The sequence below is a fragment of the Protopterus annectens genome, chromosome 3.part0 (genome assembly GCF_019279795.1).
Source record: "Protopterus annectens isolate FY-2018-M chromosome 3.part0, PAN1.0, whole genome shotgun sequence".
Lineage (NCBI taxonomy): Eukaryota > Metazoa > Chordata > Ceratodontiformes > Protopteridae > Protopterus > Protopterus annectens.
This window is the reverse complement of record NC_056731.1, coordinates 263627343-263653036: the sequence shown is the minus strand read 5'-3', so window position 1 is coordinate 263653036 and position 25694 is coordinate 263627343. Positions and strand designations below refer to the sequence as shown.

Sequence of the window (25694 nt, the reverse complement as noted above, 5' to 3'; positions counted from 1 at the left end):
AAGGTTCCTACTGAGCCAATGTATGTGCTATGCGTTGCCTCTTTGCCAAGGCCAGGGCATACTGGGCATGCCTCCTTCTGCCTACTGGGGCAGGCTCAGGTTGTTCCTCCTCCGAGTCGCGCTGTGCCTGTGGTGGCCTTGGCGATGGTGGGGGGCTGTTTGGCCCAGCCCTATGCTGGTCCTGCTGCAGCTGTTTTCGCAAGATCATATTATGTAGCATAGCACATACCATGACAATTTGGGTACATGTAGTTGGTGTGTACTGCAAGGCTCCACCAGATGTGTCCAGACACCGGAACCGTGACTTGAGCAGCCCAAACACATGCTCTATTACATTACGTGTTTGTGCGTGTGCCTCATTATGGCATTCCTGTTCAGGTGTGTGTGCGTTTCTGATGGGTGTCATCAGCCACGGCTCCAGTGCATATCCTGCATCCCCCACTAGGTGTCGTGCGGGATTTCCCCATTGGCAAATGTCTGGTACAGCTGCGTCAAATGCCAGATGTGGGAATCGTGGTAGCTCCCAGGACAGCCAGCACACACATTCATTATTATGCCTTGGGCATCACACACGACCTGGCAGTTGATGGAGGGGAAGCCCTTGCGGTTGATGTATGCCCTACCCCGCTCACCGGCAGGTGCTTTGATGCATATGTGCGTGCAGTCTATTGCACCCACTACCTCAGGGTATTCCGCTATTTGCTGGAAGAGACGCATGTTGCTGGCCAATACCCACGGGCATTGGGGAAGTATACATGATCACCGACATGTGCTGACATGGCATCCAGGAACTGGTGCAGTACCCTGGAAGCTGATGCCTGTGATATCCCCATCATATCGCCAGTTGGTCTCTGGAAGGTACCTGTTGCTAGTATTCTTAGGCCAACACATACCTTGGTTTCCACTGGGATGGGTTCCCTCTGTTGGTTCTGTGTGTGAGGCGTGGCCTGCACAGCTCCACTATTTGCTGCAGGAGGTCTCTGTCCACTCTATAGCTCTACTATCTCCAGCTCATGTAACCCGTGGTAGGTGACCCTGGGCCTGTACACTCTTCTCCGTCTCCTCACTGCGGGTTGTCTGGCACCATCTGCATTGTCACCACCCTCAGCAAGTCGCCTATGTCTCATTATGACAGCTATGGCAGCCCCTAACATTTCTGCTCTGAGTTCAGCTTTTCAGTTTTCACTTCTGATAACTTAACTCCTGTCTTGCAGTGTCTCTTGTGAGAAACATTCTGCACTGCTGTTTGCAGAGTTTTAAGTGCTGGGCTGGCCTAGTATTCTGCCTGTGTAATTGCCTGCATCTAATTGTTTTCACCTGCTAGCTCCAGCAGTATTCCCTGCTAACTTCCTAGTACATCTGTTGCTTCCTTTTTCCTTTCTGTTTCCTCAGGGTGGAGCCATGTGCAGACCAGCAGAAACACGCTCACAGTGGCTTACACGCGCGCACACATACTTACACAGTTTTGGATCTGCTTAATCGGATTAAAACGCGTGCACGCCCGCGCAAATGGTGTTAAACATCTCCCAACATGCTCCCACATGCTCAGTCTGCCTTACACGCGCGCACACTGCCTTACTCGCGCGCACGCAAGATACACGTCCAGCAAGAAACTTTGGTGTAGGCAACAGTGTACACCTTCCATTTCTTGACTTTCTCATGTTTACTTAGTGGCACACCTCTTTCCTTGATATCTATCTGACATCTGTCATGTAACTCTACCCTCCAATGAACTCCATCTCTTTCTACCATTCCCCCCTGTGATGTCACCTATCTCCTACTCTGTTCCTCCCCCATATGTAACTCTTACACTACTCAGAATGTGCTCATTTGCTATGTGACAGTGGAATTCAGTATCCTTACACTCATTTGCATCAGATTGCCTACTAATGCTTAGTTACATCTCTTAGACTCAGCTTCCCCCCTTAGCAACCACTACACGGTGGCCATGTTGGTTTTCCTCTGCTGGTCCCTCCATTGACATTCCATGTATTGCATAAAACCTACATTTGTAGGTTTAAAACCTTCGTTTTTATGTTCTATGCAGCACAGCCCGTTTGCGCGGGGCTGCGCTGGGTTTACACATCGGCAATTGCCGAAAAAAAAATTATATTTTCATATATTTGCATGGGGTTACCTTGCCAATGGCCACATATTTGGCCATTGGCATGCTGCCTATAACATATGCACCCTTTATTTGGAGCTGACATGGCTCCATTGCCGTGTTTGCAGAAACGTACTCAGTTGTCAACTGAGTACATTTCTGCAGCTAAAACGGCTCTTACACGGGCTGTTCTTGGCTTCCTGGATCACTAATCAGTCTCATTTGCATGCTATTCGGCTGCCAGTGAGGTGATTAGCTTATCCACGCCCACTCCGTGTAAGAGCCGTTTTAGCTTGACTCTTACACGGACTCTGGGCTGTTCCTGGATCGCGAAGGCTGCATGGAGTCTTACACTACTCTTAGACTCCGTGCAAGCCTTCGTGAATCCGGCCCACAGTTCTGAAATCCAACATAAATCCTAAAATTCTTGAGACTTTAATGAAGATAGAGTTAAAAAGCAAAGCCAAGCCAATTGAAACTAAACACCAATATTTCATAATTAGTTTATTCTACTTTAAAACCTGCAAACAGCAATGCTGCTTTATATTAGTCAATAAGTACACTCAAATTATTTATGGCAATATTATAATAAAAATGACTGCAATTAAAAATCCAGACATTTTTTTTCAACATTTCAATGAACAACTTTCCATATCTTTGAAATCATAAAAGCTGGATTACAAACGCATGCTGCCAGCAGATGGATGTCAGCATTTACCTGACAATGCCAATTACATTCTAGATGATTATTTGAAAATTGTCTTTCTGTATGATTTACAAAGTAAACAACACTGAATATTTCAAAATGTGTTACCTCTAGTAGAAATATCATTGATAACTTCATTTAAGAAGCCTAAAGCTTAGTACAACCAGAACATGATACATGCAATTTATTACATAATCCCATTGGCCATAGTAAATCAAACCTACAGAGTCGCCATAAAACAGCAGTGGGAATGGTCCATAATAACAAAATACCTAGTTTAATACTTGAACAAGCCAGAATGGATAGCCATAAATCACAGATTATGACCTGGCAACCTCCAAATCATTTTAGTTATTGGTTATATGTAAAACAGACAGATAACCTTAATAGAATTTGTAAGGAGCTTCTGATGTTGTCATGTTTGCCTTTAGCCAAATTAGAAATATCTTAATCAGGATGAAAAGGATTAAGGTTAACTATGACATTAATTGTTCAAAATGGGAAGTCTAGGGAAGTCTTCCTTCTTGGGTATAAAGCAGGATATGGTGAGATTACAAAGCTTCCTCTGCTTAGTGAAATTCTACCATCACATAATACTACAACAGAATATTATGAAAAGTTTTAGAATTCAGTTATTGACTAAGATAATATTGTCTTGTCATCCTGCAGTAAAGTATGCAACCAGCCATAACAGTTTGCATGTAGGAGGCTTTGTTTTTCTTTCCCCGGAATACAAGTGATTAACAGGAACATTTTCATCACTAGCCTGACTTTTTTCTTGGATTTCTTCAAATTGCAAGTCAAAAATAGAGGGAAAGCTACAATGAAATAAAACGAGTGTTTTTGCTAAATTCCTTATATCTAAGCAATGTAATAAGTGTTTTGTAAGCATTAATCTGCTTGAAGAATGTTAGTTGTCTAAGTTAAGAACCAAGTAAATATTTGTTTGGCTTTGATTTTTTTTATAAAGTATCAGTAGAATTTACTATTACTGAAACATGGCTAAAAGATCCAAATTGCATTTCACAAATTCTAGTGTTTATCTCTTTTCGTTGTTGCAGATAAAGTGGTATGGGCAAAGTTAAGAGTACAACTTAGGAAATTAAACTACTTATTAGTAATAATTAAGAACTCTGTCGATGAGCATAATGTTATATGGTTCTTCCGTGTACCATCTATGGCTTCTGCAGAGCATGAGGATTTACGGATTGTGAGATGCAAAAATCAGTAAAAACACAATCCTTCTGGGTGATCTGAAATACCCAGTCATTCACTGGATAAAATATACAACATGAAATAAATGTGCTTATATGGTAATGGAGTAGGTTAACCAAAGCAATTTGGAATAAGTGGTACAAAAGCAAATAAGAACAGGAATATGTTAGATATCATACTGACCTTTGCTTTGGTCTTTCTGCTCTCCACTAATTCAGTAATGCATGAACATGCACAATAATAAAAATAGAAAGCATTCTGAAAAAAATGTTCAGTTACATTTTGACAATCTTCACATTCAAACAGCATCTGGAATTTTTAATGGATAATCCCAAAATATCTAACAAATAAAGGGTGAAAGTTGCATCAATTAGTTCATGCGCAATGTATTAATCCTGCTTTGTAGACTTTGTTTACTTATTTGCTCTTGACCAGTGGCTAATGTGTGTTCATGCTGTTGAGAGTATGATGCTTTCCGTGCATCTTTATTTAGTGACACATGACACAAATTGTGAAATCCATTGCTTTCTGTGTGAGAGAGCACATGACAAGGCCTTTGAACATTGCAGTATAGAATCATGCTAGCAGAGAGGAGGACAGAGACTGATATGAAGGTAATATAGATTGTCAGATAGGTTACTCAGACCATTAATAAAGAGAAAATGTATTGAAAAGGAAAACAAGCAACTACAGTGATATGGTATTGATAAGATGCCAAGTTTGATAAAGTTAGACTGTGTGCACCTATCACCATACTGGATGCACTATGATCCAGGACATTTGGTGTATATGTGTGTGTGTGTATATGTATATATATATATATATATATATATATTGTGTGTGTGTATGTATGTGTGTGTATATATATAAAGTGTGTGTGTGTGTGTGTGTGTGTGTGTATATATATATATATATATATATATATATATATATATATATATATATATATATACCCACTTCATTGTGTATATATTGATTTGTCTGAAAAAAAAACACGCTAGTTATCTGCCGTCTTGTCTGATGGAGAAGGGTGTTAGTCCCAGAAAATAGATCCATTCCCAACTCCTGTCTTTTCAGATCTACAGTTTGTGAAATAAACTGCACTTCGCAAACTAACTGAGCTGAGAAAATCTTGTATTAGTGTTCCTTTATCTGAGGTTTGTAGACATAAGTTACTTTGCTGACTCCATTTGGAAAACCATTAAAGCTTTGCACAAGATGGTGGCCACACTCTTAAATGTACATTCTATACTGTTTCAGTTCTTTGGCAACTCCTCAACTGCATATGCTGTAACTGAAGGCTTCATGCAGTCTTTAGCGCATTACCTGCAATGTGGAAGCTCCAGTTCCTGCACAGCAGAGACTTACAACAATGTGCTCCATGGCAAACTCAAAAGGAGCATCTAGGAAGAGGTTCCTAACTGCCCACATGAGTTGATGCCTAGGAATATAAGAACTAAAGTTTTAAACAGGTCTGATATGTCATCAAATAACAGTAGTGAACCATCAAGCATCATTTGATGACAGCTTTCAATGAGTAACTAGTCTCTCATAGGAGACCTTCTTGATAAATCAAAGTGATGAGAATCATGTTGAAATTGTTACAGTGAATGAACCGTCTTAGATTACATTATATAAATAAAATAAGTGTTGAATTTGGCCAGAGTGTCTGTCTTTTTTGCATAGCAGTTTCCTAATCTTGGTTGAGAAACTTACAGTCTCATTTCCCTCTATATTCAGAAAACAACCAGCAACAAAGACTCTCTAAATTCTTTGCATTTTTTTTCCTTCCCAGGGCCTTGCCTGATGGCTTCTCTGCTAATTCCCAGTTGGCCCTTTCATCCTGTTTTTACAGGAACCAGGTGTTTGTGGGCTAGGCAAGAACCCCAAGTACCATTCATTTCTGCCCAGGAAATCCCCATCAGCTGTCCATTCACTGGCCAGAATCAGGTGGTAGAGAGTAGGCTGGCTTGCTGGTCCTGTAGGGTGGACTACTGTCTCTGTATGGAAGCACCCACCTGCCTCTTTATTGGTTCTTCCAAGCTGCGAGTTGCTACCCCCCCCCCCCCAAGATGAAGCATGTCTCTGCATGTCATATTTCTTCAGCTGCTTAGGGTGATTGCACTTACTAGAGTCGCCTCAGCTGTCACATAATTGCACTGAGCAAATACCTAGTCATCTGATTTCATTTATGCAATGAGCCAAAGCAGCCTCCTTCCGCCTAGGATAGTGAGCTAGAAGACTCCACTCACTGGCATCCTCCTGGTCAGCTCCTAACAGTGCCTGAGCCACTATTCATATGCTGGTCACTTGTGACAGTCAAGGCTTAATCCCTATGCACCACAGTGCTGGTTCAGACCATCTTACTTTCTCTTTTCCTTCATTGTCTTTCCACAGGAAGAAAGGCCTTTGGCTTTCCCTGTTGACAACGATGAAAAGTTTACCTAATGCCCTGGTCAGATTTTCCTAAGTCTCATTTTCAGCTCAGTTTACCCTAGAAACAGTGCCCTAGGACCCTAGAGTGATTGCTGTTTATTAAAGTACAATAAATAAATATATTAATAGCATAAAGACTTGTGACATCATATTCATACAGTAATGTCTCTGGTCTCTCAAAAGAAACACACGCCTAATCTTTTTTGACTCTGTTCATTATTTAAAAATTTGGAAATGATACCAAATTGTAAAGGTATTAACTTGTATTATAAAGACATGCTGTAGGTGGATTGGACACTCTAAAGTGGCCCTAGTTGTGAGTGTGTGCATGTGTGTGCCTTCTGTGGAAGGTTTGGCATCAGGCTGGCAACTGTACACCATAAAACTCGACTGCCAATCATTCTGTGGGCCGTTTTTCTGCTGTGTATACCCCTAACCGAGAAAAGCCAAAAGGAGAAGAAGAAGAATTTATGGCTGAGACAAAACTTGCATTGCTATGGGTATTTTTGTTGGTTAGCATACTACATGTAATGTGTAGGTACTATTTCAGATAAATAAGAATGGCTATCATAAAAAAAAATATAAACAAGTATGTGTAACAGCCTTTCAACCTAAACTATAAAAATCAGAAATTAAATGACTATTTTATGTATGCAAATGTTAAAAAAACTGCTACAGTTAAAATCTGATTAGAAACATATGCAGAAATTATTGTAAAGTAATAGTTAATTACACACATGGTGCATCATAAGAAGGATTAGAAATGATGCTGTTTCCTTTTTCTTCCCCAAATCAGTTGTGTTCTGTTTTATGCCAGGCATTACCACAAACTGAGTATGTACTCCAGGGAATCAATGGAGGTGTTAGCCATGGTTTTCAGATATTTTTGCATTGATTTCTCTTCCTCAAAGTAGTATAAATCATTCAAGGAATGGAAAAGCCATGCCAGGAAACAGTGTATTGATGAACAATAAGTACCTAGATAGAAATCAATTATTTTAATGGACTTAATGTTTACTTGTCCGTTTTTGCTCTGTTATTAGGATCCATTGATCAAAATTCTGTTCTTAATGTGTTCCCAGCAGAAGTCTCTTGAGGCCATAGATTTGATCTGCTCAGTGTTATACATCACTATATGGAAAATGAAGGGGCAGAGAAGAGAGCATTTAGTCAAGTTATTGTGTATACTCTCATTGTAGTCATTACTATATCAAACAACATTATGCATTTCATGCCGGATATATCTAGGAACTTAATGCACAAGATTACTATACAGAATAAAACATTAAAATGAATGACAAACTTGCATCTGAAGCAACCGAAATATATACTTCATCCTTTACAATTCATTATTGTTTTGTAACATCATTTCCCTAACTTGGAAATATCAGAAGAAAGAGGGCGAGAGAATATTTCCTAGTATAATTCTGTAAGACAACCTAGGAAAATTGTCACATTAAATAAGGGGGATTTGTGTAAATATATTACTTTGCCCATACCACATTTAGATGGAGAATTATTGACATGAAACTGAGAATTTGCATCTGTACTCTAGTGACTGCAGGCTATAAGTGAACTTGCAGTGGTTACTTAGCTGAGTATTTAACAAGCCAACTACCATTGCCAAGCTGTAGTCTCATGGCTGGACCAGATGCTTGTATTACTCTGACTGCACTGAATTTTGCTCAAAACTTGAGAAGGTATGTTTTTTCATATACGCTTTTAGCTTGCAGCCAGTTGCTATTTTTATGGGTGGATGCCTGTGTTTTCAGGAAGTTACCAGTTGCTGTGCATTGACTACTCTGTTGTATAGCATTTGTTGTTACGCACCTGCCATCCTTTTATCTCCAACTACCCCAACGCCGGCCATACTCCCTGTAACTAGCTGTGATGTCCTTCAAGGATGCATCTGCAGTCATAACATATGGGTTGTCCTGCCTCAGGCAGCCCTTCGGTCGGCCGGATTCCAAAGTCTGGGTCTGGCCTCGGCTGATGTCGCACTTTCCCTGACGTCAGAGCGTCTGGGGTATAAAGGCATCAGCCGACGCCATTTTCCTCAGTCTTTCTTGCCGCGCGGTGCCCGAAGCAGAAGCTGTTTGCAAGTGCCGGTCGGTCAGATCCAGAGATTTCAGCTACCGAAGACTTTGAAAAAAGCTAAGTACCCCGTTGGGGACTCTTTCTTGCCTCAGCCGATGTCAGACAAAGTAAATAATTGTTTAACTTGTGGGAAACAAATACCTCATAAGGATTTCCATTCTTACTGCCTTCCTTGCTTAGGCCCAGACCACGATGTATCAGCCTGTTTAGCCTGTGCCTCCTTCAACCGACGATCTCTTAGACGTCGGTCGGAGTTTGCAGAGGAATTTTTTGGAGCCGCTTTTGCTTATAAAATGCCGTCGGAGACTCCGACTTCGCATATGGTAAAAAAACGCAAGGAAAAGGACCGACACTCACGGCCCGCGGTTTCGGCTGAAACCACGGCTAGGCCTACCGCGAGTGTCTCGGTTTCGGCCGAAACAGAGTCCACGGCGATTCCTTCAACCGAAACCATACTTCTGACCACCGAGGTCCGAGAGGCCCCGGCTGAGTCAGCTTCAGAACTCCCTACCGAAGCTAGTGTTCAGGAATTGTCCGACACCATACCTTTGGACATTTCTACCCCTGCACGTGGGGCAGCTAGGCCCCCAGCTTCTATGTCTATTAAGGCCTTTTCCAGGGCTAAAGCTGCCAAACTTTCAAAAGCTTTGCCTGCCAAATCTACATCCCAGAGGCCTTCCTCTAGTTCACAGATCCTCAGCCTTGCTGAGGACCTTATCTCCTTTATTAGGTGCTCACAACCTCACCCAGACAGGGCCTCTCAACCTCCTCCAGACAAAAGGCCCAGGACTGAACCCTCTGAACCTCACTCCTCAGATTACTCCACCGATGGATCTGACTTGTCAGACCACCAGGAAGGGGCTTACTCGCCTTATGAGGATTCAGATGCAGAGGAATCTATCCCTTCGGCCTCCGCTCCTGAAGAATTTTCCTTTGGGGAGACTTTACACTCCATGAGAGAGCACTTTCAATGGCAAGGTCAGGATTTCTCTGATTCTAGAAAAAGATTAAGGACCTTTTTGCATTTGCCTCAGCATAGGCCCTTAGCTATACCTCCTGTTCTAAATGTAATTGATGATGTGTACAATGATGTCAGTACAGCCCCTGATTCTCTTCCTCCGGCCCCTGCCAAACCTGACAGATATTACAGGGTCCCGGATTCTCATTTCCATCTGTATAAAGCCCATGCTGCAGACCCAGAAACTATTTCTCAGGGCCCTAAAGGGGTTGCAGCCGCTACTGCCAAAAATCCCCTACCCTCTGAAAGAGAGTCTAGAGCTTTAGAGAGATGAGGAAAAAAGGCGTATACATCTGCAACTCTTTCTGCCAGGGCATTAAACTGTCAATTCCATATGATACAGTACCAAGAGTTTTTGTTAGATCAACTGAATAAGAAACTTTCTTCTCCTGAACCCTTAGACCATAAATCCCTTCAGGATTTGGTACATAACTCACAACAGGTTAGTAATCATTTTTTAAAATGTGGCTATGATGCACTGGAGGCTTCATTTAGATCAGCTATGACTGGGGCAGTTATTCGTAGGCATGCCTGGCTGAAGGAACAATCTTTGCCAGACCATGTCAAAGCTAAACTCCTCGATGCTCCAATGGAGAAACAAAATTTATTTGGCTCCCCTGCACAGGAGATTCTAAAAAAGGTTGAAGAAAAGCAAAATCTGTGCAAACAGTTAAAGATTTCCTGCAAGTTCAACCACCGAGGTTCAGCAGAAACTGGCCTACAAAGAATTGGTCCTTTCCAGACTCTACCAGAGCCCAGAGAGGCAGGAACAGGTGCCCTAGAGGCAGAGGTCAATCGAAGGGCTCCTACAGAGGCCGTCAGTGGCAGCCTGCCAACCAGAGGAGTAGTGCAACTGCTACAACTACAACCACTACTACAGGACAGACCCAATGACTTGACTCTGATTCCGCCAACCAGGGATCAACTGGAAGCACCCTTGGGCGGAAAGCTGGCTTTATTCTCAAAAAACTGGCATTGCATTACAAGGGATACATGGACATTGCAAATAATAGACAAAGGATACAGGTTTCACTTCCACACTTTGCCAAAAAGAAGCGGAATGCCAAACCTTCCACCAAATCAGAAGGCAGAGGCTTTAAGACAAATCAGCAATTTACTTCAGATGAAAGTCATAGAAAAGGTACCATGTTCAGAACAAGGCCAAGGATTTTACTCCAGACTATTCCTTGTACCAAGAAAAGAAAACCAATGGAGGCCTATTCTCGACCTGTCCACACTGAACACTTATCTCATTGTGCCAAAATTCAAAATGTTGACCCTACAGCAACTTCTTCCCATGTTGGGCAAGGTGTTTTGGCTGGTGACTCTAGATCTCAAGGAGGCATACCTGCACGTCCCTGTCCGACCAAATTGCAGAAGACACCTCAGATTTCTTGCAGGATCAGAGCATTATCAATTCTCAGCATTGCCCTTTGGCTTATCTACTGCACCCAGAGTATTCACGAAATGCCTGGCATCAGTAATTGCACATTGCAGACTTCAGGGAATTCAAATTTATCCATACCTGGACGACTGCCTAATACAAGCGGACAACAAGAAAAAATTGTTAAGGGACTTGGCCTATGCCATACACCTGCTACAGACCTTGGGATACACAGTCAACATCCAAAAGTCAAGACTACTACCATCCCAAAGGATAACCTTTCTGGGTGCAGATCTGGACACAATCACCCAGATGGCTTTTCTCACAGAAGAAAAACAAAAACAACTTCCAGATTACTTCATGACTCTGTCAAGACAAACTCAGCTTACTGCAAGGAAAGTCCTGCAGGCCCTGGGTTACATGGCATCTTGAATAATTTTAATCCCACATGCCAGGCTGCATATGAGAAAATTACAATGGTACCCAAGGAGTGTATGGTCTCAACACAGTCACAGTTTAGAAACCATGATACCAATCATTCCATGCCTTCAAAAGGAATTCCTGTGGTGGGCTCAGGCCTGCCAGTCCAACAGAGGGTTGCCTTTCAACAAAGCAAAAACAAGGCAGACCATCACCACGGACGCCTCAGACCGAGGATGGGGAGCACACATGGAGGACAAATGTATCCAAGGCCTATGGCCTCAAGGGCAGCTAAGCATGCACATAAACCAAAAGGAAATGCTGGCAGTGAGGCATGCAATCGAGGCATTCAGACCCTTCCTCCAACAAGGACATCTGTTAATAAGGACAGACAACACAACGGTCATGTGGTACATAAACAAACAGGGAGGCACACATTCCTACTCTCTATGCCGGATGGCTATGAATCTGTGGAATCTATGCCTGAATCTCAATATCCAGTTGCAGGCCCAATTCATACCAGGAAAAGAAAATGCACTAGCAGACAGCTTAAGCAGAACTACCATGGATGCACACGAATGGATGCTGCATCCAGACATCTTCAAACTCATAACAAAGACATGGGGAATGCCGGAGATAGATCTGTTCGCCTCCACACTCAACCACCAACTGAAGACATTCTGCTCAAGGACATACCACCCACAAGCTTGGAGGGTGGACTCTCTCTCTTTCAGCTGGAATGCCCTAACAGTATATGCCTTCCCACCTCTCCCATTGATGTACAAGGTTCTACTGAAGATCAGGGAGGAACAGCCAAAAGTGATACTATTAGCTCCGGACTGGCCAAGGCAACACTGGTATCCATTATTGAGAAGCATGTCTCAGACAAAATCATGGCCTCTCCCCCTATGGTCTCTTCTTCTGACACAGAACAATTTCAAGACCCTGCATCCCAACTTGAAAACATTGCAGCTAACTGCCTGGAAAATTCCTGAAACCCCAATCAAACTATTTTATCTCAGTGGGTGAAGGATATTGTCCTGGAGGCTCGCAGGCCCTCCACAAGGAAGACATACTCAGCTAAATGGAAGAGATTTCTCATTTGGAGCACATCAAAGGGCACGGATGTCACAGTGGCAAACCTAACACATATCCTGGAATACTTATCAGAATTGTTCCACAATGGCCTGTCCTATTCTTCCATTAAGATTCATGCTTCAGCAATCTCAGCAGAATACAATGTGGATCCACCTATCTTCTCTCACCCTCTCCTCAGACAATTTCTGAGAGGGATAAAAAATATTAAACCTCCAAGAAGACCCCCTCTACCTGCCTGGGATCTCAACGTTGTGCTGGAGAAACTGACAATATCTCCTTTTGAACCAGCAGCATCAGCGAATCTACAGTTTCTATCTTGGAAAACTGCTTTCCTTCTGGCAATCACTTCAGCAAGAAGAGTATCTGAGTTACAAGCATTAATGGCAGTGCAGCCTTTTCTTATTTTCCACCAGGACAGAGTGTCACTAAGAACCAATCCTACTTTTATGCCAAAGGTGGTATCTAGGATATCCTTGAACCAAGCTATTCACTTGCCTACGTTCTTCCCTAATCCACAGAATAGAGGGGAAAAACTTTTGCACACCCTGGATATACACAGACAACTATGCTACTACTTGGACAGAACAAAAACTAGCAGAAAAACTGACCAGCTTTTTGTAGCATATGCAACTGGAGTGCAAGGAAGAGCAATTTCCAAACAGACAATTTCAAAATGGATAGGAAATTGCATTCGCTTTTGCTACTCCTTTCATGGAAAGACAGTTCCTGAAAATATCAGGCCTCACTCCACAAGGGCCACGGCCACCACTACAGCCTTCCTACGGGGGGTGGCTACCAAGGACATTTTAGAAGCTGCTACTTGGAGCTCCGTGCATACATTTGCCAAACATTACAATCTACCTTTATACTCTAGATCCAGAGCAGGGTTTGCAACTGCAGTCCTGCAGGGGATCTTAACTACACCATCCTTTTCTTAGTACCTCCTCCCCAGATTGGCTATGGTATTCTACCCATATGTTATGACTGCAGATGCATCCTTGAAGGACATAGTACAGTTTTGTACCTACCATAAATGTAGATGTCCGATAGGTATGCATCTGCAGTCAGGATTACCCTCCCTCCTTCCCCTCTGTGGTAGTCCTAGGGCGCTTACCCCTCTTTTAGCTAGCTGGGGGAATCTATTATGGTGTATTTGTTTGTTTATACATGTATATAATTTGCAAATGTTTGGAAATTTTCAGCATTTATCGAAATTTAGCCTTCCTAGAGGGCACCTGGCATCTGGGGCAAGAAAAACTGAGGAAAATGGCGTCGGCTGATGCCTTTATACCCCAGACGCTCTGACATCGGGGAAAGTGCGACATCAGCCGAGGCCAGACCCAGACTTTGGAATCCGGCCGACCGAAGGGCTGCCTGAGGCAGGACAACCCATATGTTTTGACTGCAGATGCATACCTATCGGACATCTACATTTATGGTAGGTACAAAACTGTACTTTATTTGTACTGTGCTGAGGTACAATAATAGATTTATTGATGAAATGTGTTAGGTTTGATCTAGATGATCACCCTGCCACATCAGTTAGTGTTCTGTTTGAAAGCATTTATTTATAGCCACTGTTTGTGACACATTCACATCATTGGTTACAAACCATCATAGTACGGCAATAGAAGAACTGAAACTTGCAAGGTTTTACCTAGAGTTCTTCCTTTTCTCTGGAATGAAGAAGGTGCAAGCCGTACACTGTCTGGTGTGAGATTGCTGTGACTGAAAACCCGCACACATAATGCACTTGTTATAGCATCCTATTCAGAGCACACAGCTTATTTTACTGTCTTGCTTACATAATCAGGACGGTATAACAAGCTCTGTCATATGAGAAGGTGTGCAGCCAGGAAGTTTGGAATTGTAGAACGACATCTGGAATGTAGCCCCCCTCATCATTCAAGTGGAACTCTATACCTCAGATGATATGTTTTTTTTTTTTTTTTTTTTTTGTACTGACCATTACATTTTTTCCATATATCAGAATGAGAAACAACTTAAATGACTGGTTTAAGCAACTATTTAACCAGCCTGCCATTCTGAGAGAAAAAAAAATACCCAGATCTATACATTTTTGTAAATAAAAACATAATGCATGATAAATATCTCAATGCATATAAATTACAGGGCATTTCATTGCATAAAATAAATTATTTCAAGAAAAATTTATGCTGTGGTATGTTATCTCCACCAGTGGAGATATCAGCCATCCTGAGCTATAGAGTTTTTATAGTATATCATAACAAATCATAAAGAAAAACAACTAAATCCATATGTGCAGTGTAATGTAGTTGCATCTTCTAATAACCAACAAGTGCCTATATTCAGTCTAGAATCGCTTCTAGTATTGTAACTCTACATGACGGTACAAATTGGTAGCAGTTGTCAAGGTGAGACTAGTTACTAAAGTCTAGCATAGGCTTTCTTGTTCATATTTACTGAACATTTTTTGTTTTACACTGTAAGGAATAATGTAGAAATAGTTGAAGTTAACTGCACTTGGTAACCCATCTTGATATTGTCAGACAGTCACTAGAGTTCTTTTGAGATTTGTCAATATATGAAAGGGTAAACAACATTGTTAATTCTAATTGTTTATACATCATCTCATACGTTTCCTTTTGTCACTTAGTTATATAAGCACCAACATATAGTAACATAAATCTGATACTTGTACCATTATATCGGCTATAGACGAAGCAGAAGAAAATTCATCAGCAGATATTTATGATGCATCACCTTTGCCTTCAGAAATTAAAAGCAGCATTTATATGGTTGCAAAACTACATACAATTATAGATATGAAAACTGTATAGTAATTGAATACTTAGAAATACTTAATCTATGCATTTATAATTTTATATATATATATATATATATATATATATATATATATATATATATATATATGAAGGTATCTCAGACCCCCTTATCTAGGTCCTTCTTTTGCTTGATGTGTTGGTACCTGTCCATTATGCAGTCAGGCTTTTGTGCTGAATTCAAATGAGTCAGTAGCTGACTCATAATTCATTGCTTTCAGTAAAATGCATTACATGTAGTATGCTTCTGACAGGTTCTAAAATAGATGTAGCATTCTGAGTTAAAATAGGAATACAGAACTATGTCTTCTCCCAATATTAGCAGACAATTTATGGGTGTGTCACAACAGAAAGCCTGGATATAATGAGATGCTAGAAAAAGTAATAGGGTGATACTAGATTCAGATTAGATATGGATGATGGCATGTCCACTGTAATTTGCTTTCTAAAGAAAAAAATCAATGCAGGAAATGGAAGCACTCAGTATTGTTTTAGAAAGCTACTTAAGTGTAGGATAACTCACAGGAGTTTGTCATCAGTAGCTACAGAATAAAATCTGACTAGCATTACCAAAACACATGGGTCAGCAATACTTAATGAGATAAAGGTGCTTAATTTATGAAACTAAGAAAATAATGTATAAATTAAACCCTTTAAATATATTGGTTGACTGAAGAGATGCAAATATGACACACTGGTGATCCGGAATATGTCTGCACATTTTGATAATTAGATCTTGTGACTTCTTGACTCGAATATGGCTGCATATTTTGATAATTTTAGATCGTGTGACTTCTTGACTCAAATTCATTCCTCGTTCAAGTTATTTCTTTATTCTCAAGCTAATTTCTCTAGTAGGTCGGATGATATTTTATATGTTTAAGATTAGTGCTGGATTATACGGCTTTGCAGTTACACATTGTCTCCCAAGTTCTTTCATGGTGAGATCTCTGCTGCTCTGAAGAGCAGTGTGTCCACTGATAAGTTTTATAGCACAGACATATTTCTGTATTTGGGAGACTTCACACATCTTCAAGGGGTTGCAGAGGCTCTTAACATCTGTAATATTTCTAGTTTATCCCTCTAAACCATGGCACTAAAGTCCTGACTATGACTTGGCATCTAATGTGCTGGCAAGGGGATGATGGGAGTGCCTATCTTGTGGGGGTTCATGCATTCTGATGCACTTTATAGTTGGTTTCTGGTGCAGGCCAGGGACATCTAGGGGACTTGTATTCAGGGAGACAAGACACTAAGTTAGCTAATGTGGTGGCAGAACAATATGCTGTCACACCCATTGCACATTTGTGACTAGATATTACAGATGCATGTAAGAGGTGGGACTTTAAGGCATACTAAAAATCTGTCCCTAAAGATGTGCATCAGTGGTGAGACTTTAAGGTGTACTAAAAAAATCCTCCTTGGCAGCACCTTACATGTGTTTGAGAAGCAATGCAGAAGCTCGATGGGTTCATTAGACCCGATGAATGGGGAGAGGAAGCAAAGGAAAACAGTGCCTCTCTATCAGTCTTCAAATTAAGCCTGGTCTTATTATATGCTGTTACTGCATGGTAAACAAAACCAGAGGGTTAGACCAACAAGTTTTGGGTTGAAAACTCAGTTGAGCATTCAAAAACAGCCATTGACCACTATGGAAGTATAAATCATACAAGAGGTGTGCAGTTACTAATAATATTGGACTAACCACTAGTGCAATGCATGACAGGAAATTTATTCCACTCCACTAATAAGATATGCAACTAGTAGGGAGCAAGATCAGTACTGTAGTGTCTGTCAGGCAGATCTCTAGGCCACATAAGGCATAATGACTCTGTCATAGCCTGGGTCAAGGCCTCCCTTAGGGAGCAGGACCCTAAGGACAGCCCTGGTATACATAGATAGATGTACAACCATAATCCATCAAAAATATAACTTAACAAATGGCAAGTCATCGAACACAACTTGTTGATCACCAACCAGTCAAGAAAAAATAAATGCTTTAAAACATTTTTATGGGCAGACAAGTCCCTCTGCCCCCAACCCCTGCTAATATATACCAACTCTGAGACTGCAAAGCAGTGGGGAAGGGGCAATCTTCCCTGAACCCCACTGTACTGCAGTTTCACAGTGACATAAACTGGCCAGTGGCCACATCTACTAAAGGCAATGATAAGGCTTTCTTCACATATGTCTGCAATCTCAAGGGAAGCACCCAGATCTGCTCAGAACTGGTGGTCAAGGACACTACATACACAAACCCTGTAGATATAGCCAACCTGCTGGCAGACAGGTTCAGAGAAAACTTCACTCCTGTGTTCCCCCCATCAGTAAAACAGGACATCCCCAGTACCTGCCCTCCTCCCCTTATCTCTAGGGAGCAAGTCATCAGTGCCCTCTCAAAGGCAAAAAATACAGCCTCCATGGGACTCGATAAAATCCCAGCCTGCATTCTACATGAAATCAAACAGGAGCTTGCAGCACCATTAGGCACCCTATTCAACCAAAGCCTGAGTACTAGCTTCATCCCAGCCGAGTGGAGGACAGCTACTGTCATCCCTTTGCACAAAGGTAGAGAGTCCATCGATCCAGGAAATTATAGACCCATCAGCCTAACTAGTCTGATCTGCAAGGCCATGGAGTGGATTATCATGGACCTCATTAACAAGGACATTGGGAACCTCCAGACACTGGATCCCATACAGTTTGGTTTTGTCAAGAGGAGGGCATGCCTGTTAAATTTGGTCGACTTCTTTGAGACCGTCAACAAGGACATAGATGGGGGGAAGACAGTGCACACCACCTACGTTGACCTGGCCAAGGCCTTTGATACTATTCCCCACTCAGGTGTAATAGATAAACTGTCTAAACTAGGCATCAATCCATATGTTACCAGATGGGTAGCAAACTGGCTCACTGATGGAACCCACCTAGTCAAAATAAGGGAAGACACCTCAAATAGTAGACCTGTAACAAGCGGTGTACCCCAGGGATCGGTCTTGGGGCCCTCTTCTGCTTGGGATATACTTCTCAGAGGTGCAGGCCAAATCTAGTGGGCTATGGCTGACCGAGTTTGCAGATGACTGCAAGCTGGATGCGTCATTGATTCCCCTAGTGATGTGGACATCATGCAAGAATGTCTTACCCAAACAAATGACTGGTGCCAGAAACATGGCATCAAACTGAATGCCAAAAAATACAGCATCCCTTTTGGGGAGAATGGCATCCCCACAAATTGTCACATTGCATGCTTAGTGCTTTATTATCAATTAGTCATGAGGGACTTGGGAACCCAGGTTGATAGCAAACTAACTTTTGACCACCATATTGCCTCCATTGTATGGAAAGCTTTCGACGTGGCCCACCTCTTTAGGGTATCTCATTCAGGGACAATGTGGTTATAACATCCCTGTATTCTTTCCTTATAAGACAGATTATTGACTACAATGCCCCTTTTTGCTTATACCTCACAAAACACATGCAGCAGCTGGATAGACCACAGAGATTCCTCACTCAGAGAATCCAGGGCCTCAAACATCTACCCTAAACAGATAGGCTAAAAGCCCTGTCCCTCTACTCTTCTACAGACTCCTTAGAGGTGACCTCTGTCTGGCATACAAAGCAATCTCAGACCCCACCCTGATGGGACTGCTGCATATCCGCAAGTCAAGCTCTACTGTGGTAACCCGCACGCGAGACCTCAACCTGGTCTGTGACATCAATAGGACTTGTTGGCGGGACAGATTTGTGTCCCAGAGACTTCCCCTTTTGTGGAATAGACTCTCTCTCCAGAGTACCTCATTAAAACTTTAAGTGCAACCTGGATAACTGGATGGGGAACAGAAAATATACCCCTGGGATTCCACCTATGTCCCTGCTGGACAGGGGCATAAGGTGCTGACTTGTTGGAACATGGGCTAAATTCTTAGCTAGGCTTGTAAGGGCCTCAGGGCCAATAGCCTAGTAACTTCTTGGGATTCTGTGAAAAAGCTGATACATGCAATAAGCTGATTTTTGATCAGCTGAAGCTGATTTTTGATCAGCTGTACCAGTTTTTTGTTCATTTGACAAATGGTACTTTTGACCGTGTCTAATTTGCAGACCTGTATGTGTGTATATAAAATATGAAAGCAGACGTGTAGCAAAGCAGAGACACACAGGTTCCAGTGATGCTGAAACCACTGCAGGCTATGTGTTGCAGTGCATGGTCTGTTCACACTGTTCATCATAGGTTCATTCTAAGATTAAGCCAAAGACCATCAAGAAGCTTACCTGTGATACCCCTTGGTATTGAGAGGATATTCGGTATCCCTGCTATGAATATTTCCGAATACCCCAGTCAGAACCTAAGTAGGGATGTGCCAGGTTTGTTAGCCTTTGTCATTTGCACACAGATGGGAGACGAACTAAAAACATGAGGCCATAAAATGATGGTGTAGGCCACATAAATGTTCTTCTGTTTATAGATGGCTCCAGAAGAAGCAGTCCAACAACTCCATCCATATTGCAAAGCATGTTTTGGTTGCCCCATTCATATTTAATGAACCTAATCAGAACTGAATGCTTTCTGAAATGCTCAGTGAGCTAACTGTACAATTACAGTATTCCAGACAAGCTCCTACCCATATCCGTTCTCACCCTGTGCAAACAGAATATGATTTAAATGTTTGTGATGTTATTGTAGCATGACTATTTAGCAAGGAAAAATCCACACAAATGTATACTTTATGTGGGATTTAAAACCAGGAATTTAATGACAGTATTTGTGTTTTAATTTTTTAGAGGTTATAACACTGCAGTATGCACATAGCTCTCCCTGGTCTGGGGACTTTGTTTGATTTCATTCTTCACATATATTTCATGAAATTCTCAAATTTCTTACTGCTCTTTAGAAATGAAAATAATTCCTTACAAATTAATGCTGTTGCTTATGATCATCTTGTTAGCTATTTACTTTTTACTGTTTGTATTCATCCTGTCTTTTGGGCTAATTATTTTTGATACTGCAGATTTACCATCATCTCTTTAAAGGATGTCAATGAAACATGCTGCAGTGTTCATTCAGTACAGTTCTTCACAATATTCTGTGGTATATTTCATGGTATGTGCACCTTTGGTTTGCCCTATAAACTGTCACTTGTGGTGGTCTTTGGTATGTGTCATCATAGTTTCTTGGCCTCACTGCTTGGCTTAGTTTGGTTGCGAGTCGTCAGAGTAATGCCGCCACCCTACTATATTCTAAGGGTTGTCTTGGGAGACCACACATCTGATTCTTAAATGTTTAAATAGTGAACCTAGTTCTGTATGTTATTCAAATAATAGTGTGAGAGATTAGGCCCATATGTTTTGCAGCACATAAGTAGATGTATCTGGTTCTTCTTTGCCTTTTTGATCCCTTGTAGTCCATTAATTTTTCTTTCCTATTTACAGTTTTATTGTTAACATTTTAATAATAAGATTTTTGAAAAAAAAGGTATGCAGAGCTGAGATGCTGAGTTCAGTATGTCTGTCACCTTTTAAAATCTCTGTATTTTATGTGTCAACTTTCCAAATATGTACCCTGTTGTAGTACATGAAGCAAGTTGTTCAGTTCTTTTGCATATTTCATTAGGAAAGAACATTTTCTTACCTCTTTATTTGATGTTTGCATCAAAACGGTACAAAATTATATACTTGAAAGTGAATGACAGTACAAATAGTAACAGGAAAAGCAATGAAATTAACTAAACTTGCTCATACCTTACACTGAGAATTGGGAAAAAGTATTGTATAATAAAGTCATAATTTGTACGTAGGTCATACCGTTTATATAATTGTGTATGAATTCAAGCTTACAGACTGTTGTGGAACAATTTAAAATGCTTCCTGTTCACCATTGGGAGTGGCTGCTATTTTTATTACTTGTTTAGTCTTCAGTCAGTAAGGTACATTTTTCTGTGCTGGTCACTAGCACATGGTGATCCTTATAAAGCCTGTCGTTATCCTTGGCAGAGCAGTAAGCTTAGAGCCTAGTACATGCAAAGCGGCTAAATATAGACAGTCACTTTTTCCTTCCAAAAATAGATCTACATTCTGAAAGTGAGAGAAACAGAGACAGACTACTGATTCCTTGCTTAATCAGTTTACATACTGTATCAGATAAATTGGTAAGTTGATTTATTTTAATATCTTGAAAACGTGCTCGATGTACAGACCACTAAATTCTTTGTTGGCTTTTAAAGGATATTATCAGAAAGTCTGTAGGAGTCTTTGAACAGCTCTTTTTGAAAGCATGAGACAAACCAGAAACAGAATGCACAAATTCAATGCAGCTAGTAACTTTCACCAGATGGAAAGAAAGACTTGTGTGTTTGTTCTGACCATTTGTTTTCAATAATTCTGAAGTGTAATGAGGACAACTTGAAAGGTGTGTGGCACATACAGAACTGTTAAGTGAGTAATTTGGTATTGTTCACATTAGTTCCTCCTTTCACTGTACTCTAAATATAGCGTATCTTAATTATTCTGGTATTCTGTTTTATGCTTCACTTTTAAAAGTACTGTAGTGAGTATATAGTCAGAAAACGTTTTCTGTCTTCATTCAGCATACACACAATTTGAAATGGTTTGAAAACACTTCCGAGTTTAAGGACTGTAGTTTAGGCAATGTTTTCTTTTTTTCGTAGATGTTTCCTCCATTTTTATGCTAACCTTAAAGTATCCCAATCAGATTTGAGCCCATTTATTATCTAGAGGTGTAGAGCCTCCAGATCTGCAAGGTTGATAGCTGTCCAGATGGGCCATCATTACGCAGGTATTGGGGAGTTTATGCTCTCACCAGCATCCTAGGAATGACAATTTGTTGTGCAAGTCCTGATCCCCATCCCTGAGAGGGGGGGATACTCTACCCATATCACTTTGATCACTTTGGGGACACACAGTGCCCTTTCCTGTGAGTGCATACTCATACCAGGTGGTAGTTAGATGTAAGCCTGCCTACAGGATGGCCACTGCAACACCACCCCATCTTTGAGTAATAGTGGCCATGCCTGAAAAGCTTCTCCTTGCCCTCTCTTAGGATCAACATGCCTATTTCTGCTGTCACTTCTATTAAGTACCCAAGCCACCAATCTAGACCAGTTACTGGACCATAGTTGGGACTTTATTCCTGTACATCACCTGTAGTGACAGTTTGCACAATAAGTCTGTGCAGTGTTTTTTTCTTTTTATCAGACTCTAGGAGGAGAATATTAAAGGGGTAGAACATTCTGTTCCTGTCTACTTAAGTTTAACAATTCCCAGGCCCCCCAGATGCAATGCTGTAAGTACATGTAGGGCAAACAATGATATGTGTCTTGTATATTTACTGCAATGATTGAAAGTAGGCCTCAAAAATGCAAGTATATAGTACTGATAACTGAGACTGTACTGATATGCAATATATTGCTTTTTAGACTGCACATTATATGAAATATGCATCATCAGAAGCTTCTTCCCTTTGTGTTCTATGTATACCATGTCTATATTCCACTGGAGGCAGTATACACAAGCAGCAGACGTTACTTTCATTAAAATGAGATATGGCCCACAAAGGTATAGGTTGTATGTAGGGGTGATGCAGAAAAAACAAAATAAACATCAATACCATCTCACTCATTCAGTGGGTATCGCGTAGTAGTTAGGTTATACATTAACTCAGAGGTTAAAGTTTCTGCCTCAAAACTTTCAAGGTCTAGGGTTTAGCCCTGTTTCTGGGTTACTGTTTGTGTTGTCTGTACATGTTTCTTTTTCCAGGTACCTCAAAAACGGTTTGGCTATTATATGTATAGATAATATAAATACATAAATATTTACACAAAGATGCAATATTATGCATATATGTATTTTATATATATATATATATATGTACACACACACACACACTGCTGTTATTTATAATATACATGTATACACACATAATTGTTAACATCATTCTTAATATATATATATTTGCCTTTACTCTTACTCTTGTGATCTGGGTCACAGCTAAAGGTATCCACGTTTCTTTTGCCCAGTTACTGATTAAATTATATTAATATGAGGTCATCCAGGAAATATTAGACTCTACCTAGATTTTTAATCAGGGCTCTAAAGGGGAGGATTTATTTTGTGGTTTTATAGATTTCCCTCCCTTGCTAAATTGTTGACTTGGTAACAGTGATAGAGGTACTGTAAAAGATATTTAAATGGAATTTTTGGATGATGCAATAGAAATGAGCTAAAGCAGAAAAATTAGATGCAAGCACACGTGGCTTTCTATAAGCCATGATATCTCATAAGCATGCACTGGCACTTTTGTTTCTATGGTGGTAGCTAGTAAGCTTGTAATAAATAGAATCAGTTTTATTTTATATAAGTATTGATAGCAAAAACATAACGCTGGTTTCCGTTTACAGACTCTGAGAAGTTGAATGTCTTGTTAGTCGCACGGTATGCATGCAGAGGCTGGTTATGTCTAAAGTCAGTGTTTAGATTTGTAAAACAACATTATTGGTTACTACCTGGAACTGTTACTTGACATTACTCAGCTAGTATGTTAGTTTATGATCATGTATCATCCTTTATTACCAGCGTAGTGTTCATGTCCATTTGAGACTGAAACCAACAGTTGTGAGACATGTGAAGTAATGATGCTGAGCTTATATTACTTATCTGGTATGTACCTACTGTAATATCTGCAACCAGTTTTTAAGTCCAAGTTTAAAATAGACCGTTTTATGCTACTGTTTACAGCAGCAGTGGTTTAGAAACCTTTTAATTATTTGCTACAATTCCCCTTCTCCTCCTGTGTTACTTCAGTCAGTAACTTCAAGAATGCATCTGGTCAATCAGACTTTTACTTACATTTTGTTTTAACTCTTACTTTATTTATTTATTTTATTTTACATTTGTTAACTGGGATGGTCCGACTGGATACATGTCCATTTTCAGCGGAGTCCCGGGGAGAAAAGCTCCAAGTTACATATACATATTACAAATACTAGGAACATTGCTCTTAGGTTATAGGCATTACAAAAATACATAGTCCAATAATTGAGGTTACAGACATACAAGCAGATTACAGACATAGTAATACAACCATCCATGAGGCCTGAGGCTTACATTACAATTCAAGTAATTGGTATTGATAACACATTACCTTGAGTTTAAGCTAATTTATTTACACAATCAATACACTGAGTAGTTTTTGTGAAGGTTATCCCTGGTTAGATGAAGAGGGATGGATGGATAAGGACATTTATTAAAAGTGAGGAGGAGGGATGTGTGAGGTACTAGTCAGGGTTGGTACAGGGACATATCCAGTGTGATTTGAAATGGCTTTTAAGTTTGTATTTGAATATCCTTGGTGAAGACTCTAGGGTAAGGTCAGCTGGTAGTGAGTTGGCAAAGAGGGAGTCACCTGCAGCATGGTTGGATTTGATTGTAAGTACTAGGAGATTGGTGGATGAGCGGAGTGTTCAATTGTTGCTGTAGGGGCAGATTATGTTTCTTAGGGCTGGAGTAATTTCCAGATGGTGGAGTATTTTATGGGCAACTATGAGCTGGTTGAGCTGTTGGAGGTGGGGTAGTTCCAGACACCCCAGGAGATTCCGGTTCTGGCAGTGGTGGGTACGGTAGGGTGTGCCAGTTGCAAATCTGGCAATGTGGTTGTAACATGATGACAATTTATTAAGATTGGTTTTGCTCAGGTGGGAGAAGAGAAGGGAGGCATAAAGAAGGGTAGATAGAAGATGGGAGCGGGCGATTGCAATTCTTGCCTGTGGGGTGAGGAATGATTTGATCCTATAGAGACTACTGAATTTTTATTGATAGTTTTTATAGTTTGATTGATGTGAACATCAAATCTGAGGTTGTTGTCGATCGTGACACCCAACAGTTTAGTTTGGGTTGCTGGGGAGATGATGGTACCATTTACTGTTTGAGATGCTAAGAGTTCTGCTTTAAATTATGTTTCATTCTACCCTTTTCCCATTTTTTGCCTATCCTGAACTTCTGTTTCACTATGATTACTTCTATCACTGGGGTCCGTATTACAGATGGGAAACCAGCATTTACAACACTAAGAAGAGTCCAAGATTCAAAGAACCTTTATTGTTATGTAGGAAACACAATGAAATTTTGAGTGTCTTCTCATTTGCAGGAGAAAATAAACCAAAAAGACAAGACATGTTGGGTATTAAAGAATAAACCATAACTAAAGTACAAAGGAAAATGTCTAGGTAGCTGACACACATGCTCGTACACTATTTGTACACATTGGACAACACTGACTACTAGATGATTAACACATGAAAAAAAAAGTACACTATACACAGAGGTGATATTGGGTGATATTGCACATAAGGAAGTGATTGGAATTGCACTTGAATGAGAAT

At 40.7% G+C, this 25694-nt stretch overlaps 1 protein-coding gene across 3 annotated transcripts in view; it reads left to right on the top strand.

Moving 5' to 3' along the window:
- Window positions 1–25694, top strand: part of BZW2 (basic leucine zipper and W2 domains 2) — a 1069944-nt gene that overhangs the window by 120162 nt on the left and 924088 nt on the right. The window contains exon 1 of one of the 3 annotated variants that reach the window (XM_044064745.1): window positions 21317–21446. The exons of the other annotated variants lie outside the window; for them this stretch is intronic. The gene's annotated coding sequence lies outside the window, so the exon portion shown is untranslated. Of the gene's footprint in view, window positions 1–21316; window positions 21447–25694 lie in introns of those variants that run through there. 3 annotated transcript variants of the gene reach the window in all.